This window comes from Tyto alba, unplaced genomic scaffold (genome assembly GCF_018691265.1).
Source record: "Tyto alba isolate M040663 unplaced genomic scaffold, T.alba_DEE_v4.0 Super-Scaffold_10, whole genome shotgun sequence".
Lineage (NCBI taxonomy): Eukaryota > Metazoa > Chordata > Aves > Strigiformes > Tytonidae > Tyto > Tyto alba.
In genome coordinates this window covers 28,044,007-28,055,763 of record NW_024881262.1, presented here as the reverse complement: position 1 = coordinate 28,055,763, position 11,757 = coordinate 28,044,007, and the positions used below count along the sequence as shown (strand labels likewise).

Sequence of the window (11,757 nt, the reverse complement as noted above, 5' to 3'; positions counted from 1 at the left end):
TGAAATGCACCCATCCTACCTCTGAAACCCCAAGATGAACAACTCAGGGGATGATGGACACCTATGCTCAAGGGTGGGTTTCATCATGATGATGCTTTACTGCCGAGACAAGCGTGAGGATCCCAAGTCTACATCCCAGGGACAGGAGGCTTCCTTCTGTAGCGGGAAGGCAGTGTCAGAGAAATGCATGTCTGTGGCACGAACACCACATAGGATGATGAGCTTACATCCAGTCCAGAAACTTTTGGCTTTTTTGGTCTTGTTTTTCATGTGATGGAATTGAAGGTTTTCCTGCTGTGCTCCGAAAAGGGCAGAAACAATAACCTTTGCAATTAGCACTTGGCAGAACAAGCTCCTGTCCACAATAAATTAACGGAACCAATTAGGGAGGAGGGAAAAATAATCAGATGCCATAAGGTAAATCCTGGCTCTGCCAGAGTACAAGCAGAGGCCGTTCTGGAGCACGGTCACCCTGGGACATCCTGCTGGGTCCGAGGAGGGACAGGCAAAGTCTTCCTCCCAGTGCCCAAGCCTCGTCCCAGTCAAGGAAAGGAAGGAAAGTCAGAGCACACTTCTTTTTGAAACCAGTCATATAAAATTTATTGCCGTGCTCTCGCCCCACTCATGGCAACCACACCCCAAAGGGGCCTGTCAAGGCATGGGGTGGTCACAGAACAGTTCCCTCAAGAAACTAAGCTCTTGGCTAGGATATGATGGGTGGATAGCACTGTTTTATAACCTTTTCTCTTAGCTCTGTTTGCTCAAAGGCCTTCAAATTCCTCCACTTCGCATCACGTGTCTGTAGGACACAGAGGATCCCCACATACTACTCCACCTGGACAACCCATTCCCTGTGGTCGGGACATTGAGGAACAGTGCTGCCTACCCCTCTCTCAAACCCCACTTGCTGCTTATGGCCAGGGAGATTCAGGCTTACCCAGTCAAGACACGGAGGTTTGGCCACCAACACTTATTGAAACTACAGAGACTACAACTACAGAGGCTGAGCTGTCCCCAGCAGGTTATGCAAGAGCAAAGATAACCTGAAATAATAAGAATACTAATTTTTCAGCCCCTACCTAGTCAGCATCCTCTGACCCTCCGTCCAACTAAGGTAGAAAACATATTTCAGCTTTAGAAATATATTTGATCCAGTATCCCATGAAAGATCACTCTGATGCTCCATTCAAATTGGCTTGGATGTGAGAGATGGTGTGTGCTTCAGAAAGAGAGTAAGAAACCATAAACCAGGCAAAATGATAAACAGAAACTTGTCAAGATGGGGAGATGTGCTTGGTGGGGTTCTGCAGCGATCACTTTTAGACCCGTCTTTTGTCACCTCTTCATTAACGAGCTGGAAAAAGAAGTAAAGAGCAAATAATAGAATTGGCAGACCACGCTATATTAGGAGGTGTTGCTATCACCAGGGAAGGACAGGAACATAAAACAAATTAGGAGACAGGTTAGAAATCAGGGTGGAAAATAAAGAACAGCAGAGAAAAACGTCTGTCCAGACAGATTTACAGAGGGGATCAAAACCATTCAAGCAATGAGAAATTCTGCTCTGCAAGGGGTTTTGGTATTTCAAATTTGTAGGTGCTGTTAAACAGAACTCAAACTGTCCCCAGAAGAAAGTGAGTGCCCACAGTTCCATGTCTCAGACAATTATTAACTATTTGCTAGAGTTTTTTCTGTCTGAAAAGGAAACTCTCAAAAAAGTCAGAAGCTCATGAATATTTTAGACAATGGAGACCTGAAGATCTGCCCCCATGGACATCCCCCACAGTCACCCCTAGGTGAGTCACCCTGGGGGAATCTAGTCCCATCACTCACTATCCAAAAAGCTTGGGGGTGGGTGGCTGGTCTGATTTCATAGTCTCAGGGTACATCTAACTTCAGCTGTAACACCATGAGGTGCATTGATAGTTCACTCAGGTTCCTGCTGCAATTCACCTGGATGTGGACACAACAGAAAGAACAAGATTTAAACAAGAAAAATGCATGCACAAATGGCCAACAGGAGTAGGAGGGCTGAAGAAATATACAGCTCTGGTATTAGTGTGTGTGTGTATACATATATATATTTGTTTTAAGTATATATACAATATTGGAAGGATATGGAGAGGCTCAGACATCTTTGAAGACAACATGATGAGCTCTCAGTGTGAAAGATCACCCTACCCAGAAATTTTTCCCATTCTTCCTTGCTTTCTCCTAGTAGATTAGAGAGACAGCACACCAGACTACAAATGAATACCCAGCCAGCACTGGACTTCTCCCAAGCCTTAAATTGTTTATAGCCCATTCAATCTCCACTTACAGCCTTGGATCTGCTAATCAAATTGCATCTTCTTTCTATAGTTGGACATTTTTTTCCTTTTAAACACCTTCTTATCTAATCTGCACCATTTGCATTTTGTGAAGTCTGTATGTGGTATAGGAACCCGGTAAAGCAGATTTAAAACCGGTCTTATTTAAAGCTCAGCTTTTTTTTTTTTTTTTTTTAAACATGTGCATTTATGCTCAAAGCAGGGATTTGTGAAAATTGTTTGGGATCACGTTTTCTTCTCACTATTTAGGGGAAAATGTGGTGCTAAATCGTGGCTGAGATGGAGTTTCTGTGTTTCTACTACCATATCTTCTCCACTTCCCAACTCATGGAGTGGAGATGCTGATGCAACCTTTCTCCTCACTGCAGGTAGTAGGCTGCCTGGGATAGGCATGGTTTGTGTGATGACACATGGACAGCTCTGAGCAAGATGAGGGACCACAGCTCAGTCAGGATCTCTAGAATAGGCTTGTGAGACACAACAGTGGCATGGGGAGGAACCAGGAAGAGCTCTGCATGTCCCGCAGGACCTGAACAGCTAGTGCAGCATGATGGGTTGGTGCCAGAGCAATGACAAGTGGCATGATGGACCACTTAGGAGCACCTCGCTGCTCCTCACATCTCAGCTAGCTTCTGCTGTGCTCAGTCACTTGGATTTCCCAAGAGGCCAAAGACTGACATACTGTCCTTTAGGTCACTGGAAAGGAGGGAGCCTTGTAGGCTGCTGCAACTCACCATTTCCTGATTTATAAACATTTTTCTCCTTCCAATGCTTAGTCATGCATTAGAGAACATCCCTTTTCCCCTCTTCTGTGCAATTACTGAGCTCAAACTTTTGTGCTTTTTAAAATTTTTTTCATTTTAATTGTAAGATTAAAGAACCCATTAAAACTATAAATTCTTAGAGACTTATCAACCAAAGGTTTTAGGAAGGGACTGTAACCCTACTTGCAATGGCCTAGGACACAGACCCTTTTAACTTGGCGTATCAAACTGGACACACGTTTGTTCTCATTCTCCAGAGTCCTTCCTCCATGCCTGCAATTTCTGTTTGAATATGATCTCTAGTTTCTCTAGATCATAGCAACTGGTGCAGAGATGTAGGTGGTTTGCCCTTTGTTCTCCAGCCCACCTCTGAACTCTGGTGGAAAGCAACCATGTCACCTCAGCTTCTTCTGCTAGCCCACTTCCCAGCTGTGGTAGACATCAGCTATGAGAGAGGATTCAGAAGTCTTTTGTCCAATACTCGCACAGCATCCTTTGAAAAAATCACCCAAAATTGTATCAAAAGGTTGATTTCTGGTGTTTAGTCCTGGCATGACCAGACTGGGGCCATCTTTTTTCCTAGACCTCATCCTGCAGGGTTTGGATTAGGAGTAGTGACTCCACAGCTTTTGCCTCTTGGATCTACCCTGAATAGAGAATTTCAGCCACCCCCTGCCATGTGCCTCTGAATAGTTAACAAATTAGAGTCAGGATGAGGCCAACATACAGGTCTGGACCTGCTCGGTACAATTTGACCAAAATCAACAAACACAAAAAGGGGGAAAACCCACACACATACGACTTACCTACAGACTAATTCACTTCTCCCCTACCACTGCTAAAATAATGACATCCCAAAGACATCACAACCTTCTCCTGTTAGACCATCTGAGTCCCACAGTGGTAATGGACAGGTGCCCTCCTCCTGGGAGAGCTGATTCTGAGCTTCAGTTAAAGCAGATTTCATTAGTCTTGAAGCCAACAGGCTTCACAATTATTCCTTGTTTCTTTCTCTGTGTGTTTGGTCACTGAGTCTTGTTTCTCTCCGCAGGGGAGTCTGCTCACTAAACCTGCTTGCTTATTTAAAACTCAGCAGCCTCAGCCCACTCCCATTTTGCCACCTGAGACCAAGAACCTGGAGTCCCTGAGTCATTAAAAGCAAGATGCAATTAGTACCAACACTGACTGGCTCACTCCCTCCTATTCTGTGCCCATGTCTGAAGCTCCTTCCTTTGTGAGCCCTAATGCGTGTTTAATGTGCAACTTAATTATTTGATTACAATGGCGTAATTATGTAATTGTAATGTATTGTGCAAGTTGGCTGGAAGGAGACGGGAGACATTTGCTGAGTGACGTGGGATAAACAGAATAACAACAGCATCAAAGAAAAAGAATAAATCTAATGAGATGATAATTTGGAGGAATAGTTAAGAAAATGGGCACTTTGAAAAATGAAAAGTAGCTGGATTTTTTTTTTTTTTAATCTTTTTAATTAATCTATTCTTTCCTCCCGCCCCTTTGTGATCAGCGGGAAATTTCCTTCTCGTTGCCAAAGCGCGAGCGAGCACGGCTGTGCTGGAAGAGCACAGCCAGGCAGGCTCCCCCGTCCCTGCCACACTCCTCCGAATGTCACCGCTTCTAGAAGGACAACCTAAAGGCGTGCCCAAATCGTTCTGAGCTGGCTCAAAAAATGGTAACACTGCGAATGCACACACGCTTTACTGGATTACAGGCATATAGGCACACCTCAGCCGCGACCATGTGCAAGCCAATGAGGCTGAATAACCTCTCACTTGCCTTGGAAATATGAGTAGATGCAGAGAGTTGGTTCATGGCAATTTATCACAGAGCAAGTACCTGGATGAGCCCTCTGGGCCATCTCAGGGTGACACACTCTCTGACATCTGGACTTTGGATCAGAACATTCATGTCCATGGACTGAACCCCAAAATGAGGGGAAAACCACTGGAAGAATATAATCAAGGTAAGCAACAGACACAGGGGAGCTCATTGCAAGAATTGCAAACCACGTCTTGGAGACAGACTTTGAGTCCGGCTTTGTAACCTCCCTGGTTTCTCCTCCTCTCCTTCAAAATACTTTAACAACTCCCTTTCCCCCAGCAGCAAGCACATTCTTAAGAAGACCGCATCAATAAATGAGAGTACCAGGAGCCTAGACAACCACAGTTCAGCTTACTCACCCAACTTCTGGTGAGGTACAGTCCACCTGCAATGTCCCAGGTTTCTGTGGGAGACACAAGCCCATGGCAAGTATTTTAGGGAGACCTCTGAACCTGTTTCTCATCACTAATGAAATGATAGCTGGCAGAAGGCTTGTACCAGTAAAGCTTTCCATAGCAAAGGTTTCTCCAGTCAGAGCTCAGCTCCTACAGCGCTGGCAGGTAGGCACAAGCCAATGCCAGAAGAGAGATCTGTACCCATGACTCTTGGCAATTGCACACACAGCACACACGTGGTTAAACTGTTTTACAGATGACACATTTATATACAACTGGGGTTACATTCGTGGCTGTTTCAGCCAAGTTTCTTTTTTGCAAACCAGCCTTCCCAAGCCAAACTTTGGTAAATGTGGGATTCTGACCCGTTTCAACAGCAAGCTGCGGTCTGATCTTGTCAAAGCACAAACTCCAGAGTAAATAATACTGAAACTGTTCCGATATTAGTAAAGCAAACAGAGGCAATGACAACCTACTGCCTATCTATCTGCCAGCTATCCAAATAAGATTAGTCAAGGAGCAGACTCCGTGATATGGAAGTGGTCCCTCGGTCAGCCAACGCCAGTAAAAGCAAGTTCTTGTGATGATGCCAGCCAGGGAGATATGTAACCAAATAACCATAAGTATATGCAGACTCAATTTGCCAAAACTTGTATCACTAACTCCTACATAAGACCTGATTTCAGTCCAGGGGGTGTTTACATCAAGGTTAACTGCATGCTATATACAATTACAGTACAGCAAAGCTTCACTCCCCAGTTTGTCCATGGAAAGAACTGCAGGAGCTACTGGGAGGCTCCATCCTTTCCCAGAAACACACATTTTGGAACAAGCCCCCTCTCTGAATCTGGATCAAACAGCACAACCATCAAAAATTCTGCCATCTCCTAACCTGCAGTGAGACAATGAAATATTTTCCACCAAAATAAGGAATCAGCACTCTGAGACAATACTTCAGCACAAAAATGTTTGTCTGGAGTTTACTTTTTAAAGAATGTCATCTGAAGTTGAGGTAAAATCACTTATGTATTTAAATCAGGAAAAAAAAATTACATGCACTCTCAGCCTCAAAAAAAAAAAAAAAAAAAAAAAGTGCATTTAATGGAATCCTATCAAAGCAGACTTGACAAACCCCACACATTCCATTACGCTACTTTACAATAAAAATGACAATAAAACTTTCTGTGCTGAAGATTTTTTGTTGTTTGGCTGACTACAAGGTAAAAGAGACTGCAGATTGGCTTTTGCCATCAAGGATTTCCAGAGCTTCTCTTTCAAAAGAAATCAGGGCTATCAGCTTTAAAACCTACCACTGATTCTTCTGCCATTCCAGAAGAATTCATTAACATTTTGCTCCCAGACAAAAAAAAAGAGAGGTCTTCTCCTGCGGATCTGGGCAGCTGCTGGGCCCCCCAGCAGCATCCATCACCCAGCATGTGAGGTCTAAAATTCCTCCCATTGCAGCAGAGTGTTTGTATGCATTTCTAAGTGTCTGAGAATTATTATGTTGTGCAAAGGCTTGTCTAACTCTTCAGGGAGGTCACACAGACATGTTATATATTCAACAGACATGCAATAAACACAATTTAGCACCACCTACCCATATCCAAATACTCTGGTTCTTGCTCGCAGGAAAAGAAAAACAAAACAAAATTTTAATAATGCATCAGCGATGGTTTTGATTGTTAGTAGATCTGCAGATTCGCTTGGGGGGTGGTGTGACTTTCGTTGCACATACACACACCCCCAAGCAAGCCACCGTCCTGACAGCGATGGACAGATTGATGCAGAGGAGAAGAGCACAGAACTCAACAGGGGACAAGACTGAGCGTGACCTCCCCACACGGATGATGCCAGGCTGAGGGCTGGAAGGCTGCCGGCAGCCTCGCTGCTTAACCCCAGCCGGTCCCTGATCTCCCATCACAGCTGGTGCACATGCTGGCCTACACAAAGACAAAACTTGGGATGCATGGAGATTTAGAGACTTGCTTTTTCAAAGGAGTGAGCCTCACGCTCCTACTCTGGCATGATCGCTTATAGTTTCCCTGTAGTGAGGGCTCTAGCCCTCTGTCAGGGAAGAAAAACTGGATTAATACTGCTAATTAAAAGGGACAGAGAACATGGTGGTTAGGACCAAACATCTTCTCTTTAGTGGTGAAAATGCATACAGCATGTCCCAGTAATCTAATTAAGATCATATAACACAATATGAACTACTGTCTAAAAACTTGTATGCAAACACTTGACATAGCTCTGTATCGCCATCGTATGTCTTCACATCCTTCATGCTTGCCCATAAACTGCTGAAGTTGGCACATGGCCTCTCGCAGGGTTTGAACCAGACCTTTATCACACTGGCCACGAGCACTGGCAGAGGATCTGCAGGGCAAAGGGACTGAGATTCAATGCATATAGTTTTAACTGAAGACTTAACGGACCTCAAGGCCAGGGAAGACCACTGAGCTTATGGGCTCCAGTGCCCTGGGAACACAAGATAGATAGTCTTTCCCAGAAGGCTGATTGGGCAGGAGCAGTTCTTTCAGAAAAAGCATCCAACCTTTCAAAGGCTCCACTGCCTCTTTCGGGAAACAGTCCAAAACTTTACAGACAATGCCCATAAAGAAAATTCCTCCGGGACAATTAAACACCAAGGTACCACCTCCGGCTGAGGAGGCCTCCCTGGCATTGATGCCAGAGCTGGAACAGGACACTAGGAGAAGCACCACTGTACTTTTACCACGTACCCTCTTAACTTTTCACTAAGTGTCTGCTACCGTGCACTGCTTCCTAATGTCAGAGAGAGGATATTGGACGGATGACTCCCTGCTCTCATATCACCCTCTGAAAGAAGCTGGGCTCTTGTTTCTGGGTTGGATTTTCTATTGGTTCTTTGTATCTTAGGCTAATGAGTCCTCTCTTCTCAGAAAGAAACACAGATCCTCTCTCCTGCTTGTAGACCCCAATCCAGCTATCTTAGCATGGCATGACTACAAAACATTGATCTTTTTCCATTTATCTAGTAATGAATACGTTGCTTTCTGATCCTGACCAATTGCATCCCATCCTCCTCTCCACTACTAGATGAGCTGCTTGGCCTCTCCTCTGCCCAACCCACAGGTAAATAATTGGGGGGGGGGGGGCGGGAAATCCAACCACACTGTTTCTTATAGACAACCAGCTTTCCATGTAAGCATTAAATATCAATTATACAAGAAGCCATGCGGTGCTTTAATTATAGCCATGAAAAATCATCCCATTAATCAAGTTTCTAATCAGCTAGTTTCTCATAATAAGGTGGCAACTGTTATTTTATCGATTAACTCTTAACAAGCCACCTAGATAAATCAATCCTACATTTTTTTGCACATATCCTCTTTTACAACAGGAAAAATTCTCCCTTTATCAGGGACTTGCCTGAGTTCAAAATAAGCTCCTTACTGCTTCTTCTTGACAGTGTTGCTGCTTCCCTCCGGGGCTTGTTCTTCATGGCCACAAAACAAGCTCCTTGCTCTCATACCCACCATCCTAGCCCAGGCTCCATGGAAAGGGCCTCGTCATCTTTCAAAGCTGTGATTTAGGAGGTTGGGTCCACTTCAGATCAAAAAGAACTGCAAAAATAAAGGGTGATACAAGAAACAGAGAGCTTTGCCTTTTGAGAGGAGATGAAAAGAGCTCAGCTCACTTAGTCTAGCAAAACAAAAGCCAAGGGACATGGCTGTGGTCTAGAAATACATGGAGAACTGGAGAAGGGAAAAAAGGAGGGAGGAAACAAGGGTGAGAAAGAGCCATTTCAGTCAAAGAACAAATGAGAACAAAGCAGCTGTGAATTAATATAAGCTGGAGTTTAGAAATACACGCTAAGAGGCTCAGAGCAGAAAGACTTTCTAACAGGCTTCCCTTGGGAGTCACTGGGCAAAACCTAAACAAGGTTTTTGCATAACTTGAGCTGCACATGGGAGAGGCATTACTGCAAGGAGTTTGTAATGGTTAGGCATGAACGCAGGGCTCCAAGGAGCCTGTCCTGTCTTCAGAGAGGGTTTTCTGGGATCCACATCCAGGCTAGACATGAAGCCACTTGATTAATTATTGCCTCTGCTGACTTCTCCCACCTACTGCTCAGTTCAACACAATTATTCAGGATCAGCTCATAATAACCTATTGAAGAGGTACAGCTTTTCATTTGCATAAGCAGTTTCAGCCAACACAGTCTGCTGAGACAGAAAATATACACTGAATATTTAGCAAGTCTGACGGCATTTTAAAAGCATGTGATAGTACACAAGTGATGACATCATGCGTTTCTCATGTTTCCTGAAGCTGAAGAGTAACATGGCACAGAACTTTTAACCCAAAATTGATTGAAGCAGTGTTTAAAAAAAAAAAAAAACAAGCAAACAAAAAAAAAAAATGCAGAGCGTTTCTGGATTTTGATGCAACTCCCAGAGAACCTCATCTAACGATATCAAAGTTTATACAGAACTGCAAAACCATTTCCAAACCCCTTGAGCAGGAATAGAGATTAGAGACAAGTACCTTGCTGCGCCTCCCTGAAAAGGTGTAACAAGCTAGTATGTTAAGGTCCAAATTTGGTTTGACCCACAAACCCGCTGTCAGATCAAGCCACATATAACCCACAGCCTGCTGTTCCAGTCTGGTAGGTGGCTGTGTTACAGCTTTAGGAGCTTGCCCAGGTTTCGGAGGAACCTGTTCCTTGCTGGGGTTGACTACTGAGCACCCACAAACAGAGAGGTTTGCAGACCTGTACATTTTTTGCTGTTGTGACCTCTTCTCCCACAAAATGCTAAATATCCCTCCGGCTGAGGTGCCTCAATATCACTGGAAGCAAAAATCCCCACATGCCCTTTCCTCTGTCGCAGTGCTCTTTTCTTGGCTCTTATTCCACACATCCTACAACTGCTTGAGCAACCACTAGCCCATTAAAGGATGCAAAAGGACAGCCAGCAGCACACATCTGGCTCAGGTTGATGCAGCGTTACACAATCCCTTTTGAGCTCTCAAACCTTCCAACCCTATTTATTTCTTCCACTCATTTGGCGCTACAGTAATACCACACATTACCCCAGCATTAGGAATAACAGCCCAGACCAAAAGGGAGGCTGCAATTGCACAAATGCCCGTTTGCCTCCACCACCTTTCTAGCTGGTGTGGTCACCCCTCTCTCCCACTCTTGCTCCCATCCAACAGCCAGAGCAAAAGCATTTACAGCACCAGCAACAAACGGCAATGTGGTGTGAGCTCCAGCAGAAGAGAGCAGAGCTAGCACAGGGGAATGGCTGAGCACGCTGCCCAGTGCTGCTGTGCAACCAGCCGGGAAAGGGTACAGGGTGCAAACAAGCTTCTGCTGCCTGAGGGACACCCCCACACCCGTCCTGGCTGCTCTGAGACCCACGTGTCAGGCGTGTCTGACAAATCACACCTATGAAGGAGAGGCACCTGCGCTGAACAGCCGCATCCGATGGGGCTTGAGAAAATCCAGCCGGCAACGGATTTAACGCCGGTGCTGATCCTGCTGGCAGCCTGCTCGGCCTTTTATCAGGGGTGCTGGGCACTGAAGCTCTCTGCTTGGAGAAAAAACGAGATTAACGGCAGGCTGAGAAATACAGCAAATCCCCGCCTGAGCCTCCAGCGTCCCAGTCTGTTCCCGATATCCTCACACCCATCCTCTCGCCTCTGTGTAGGTGCAGTTGGGTCAGGAGAAAGTTTTGCTCCTTGCTGGTTGGACCGAAGCTGTCAGGAGGCACGTTTACATCGAAAAAAAAAGCATTTATATACTAGTACGTGTCCAGGACAACCACCCTGCCCTCTAATTTTATTTTTAACTGATATAAAATAGGAAACCTTTCCCTGTGAACACCTGTTCCCTCAGAGAGAACAAGGACAGTAAATAGACACCTGCTTTTACTGAAGTCCTGCCATATGCTACAGTTTCCCCCCACACACACTCCTACCTTGTGCACCCAACATCTTTGAATATACTTACACGCACTAGAAGGAAAAACCACAAAACCATCCCAGAACAAATTTTCTCCTAAAGAGTGCAAGCGCCTGAGTCTGTAGAGAATAATAAATGGCTCCTCTGTGCCGTTTCCCCTACCCACCCTCCCTTGGGAAATCTTGTTCATCCTCAGAAATGCTTTCACTTGTGTGGCCTGGGACAGCATCCCCCAGCAGGGAATTAAACCGGGGGGCAGGTCTGCAGGCAGGCGCTGGGGAGGACAATAGCGAGCGGGAGGGAAGGGGGCTGCAGAAGCTGCAAACTTTGCCAGGCATCGCTCAGAGCTGGATAAAGGGAGAGTAACGAGCTGGCTGGAAGTGTCAGCACGGCGAGAGCCGTTTGATTTATTCTCCGCCGCAGCAATTATTTATTCATAAATTAAACAAAAAAGAAAAAAAAAAAAAAAAAAG

General features: G+C 45.1%; 1 long non-coding RNA gene across 1 annotated transcript; it reads right to left on the bottom strand.

Annotated features, from left to right (window-relative positions):
• Positions 1-8,782: 8,782 nt before the first annotated feature.
• LOC116961468 lies at positions 8,783-11,427 on the bottom strand. The gene is made up of 3 exons (XR_004407002.1): positions 11,333-11,427; positions 10,786-10,910; positions 8,783-8,939 (listed from the first exon to the last, which is right to left on the bottom strand). It is a non-coding gene; the product is annotated as an uncharacterized LOC116961468 (long non-coding RNA).
• Positions 11,428-11,757: the final 330 nt, after the last annotated feature.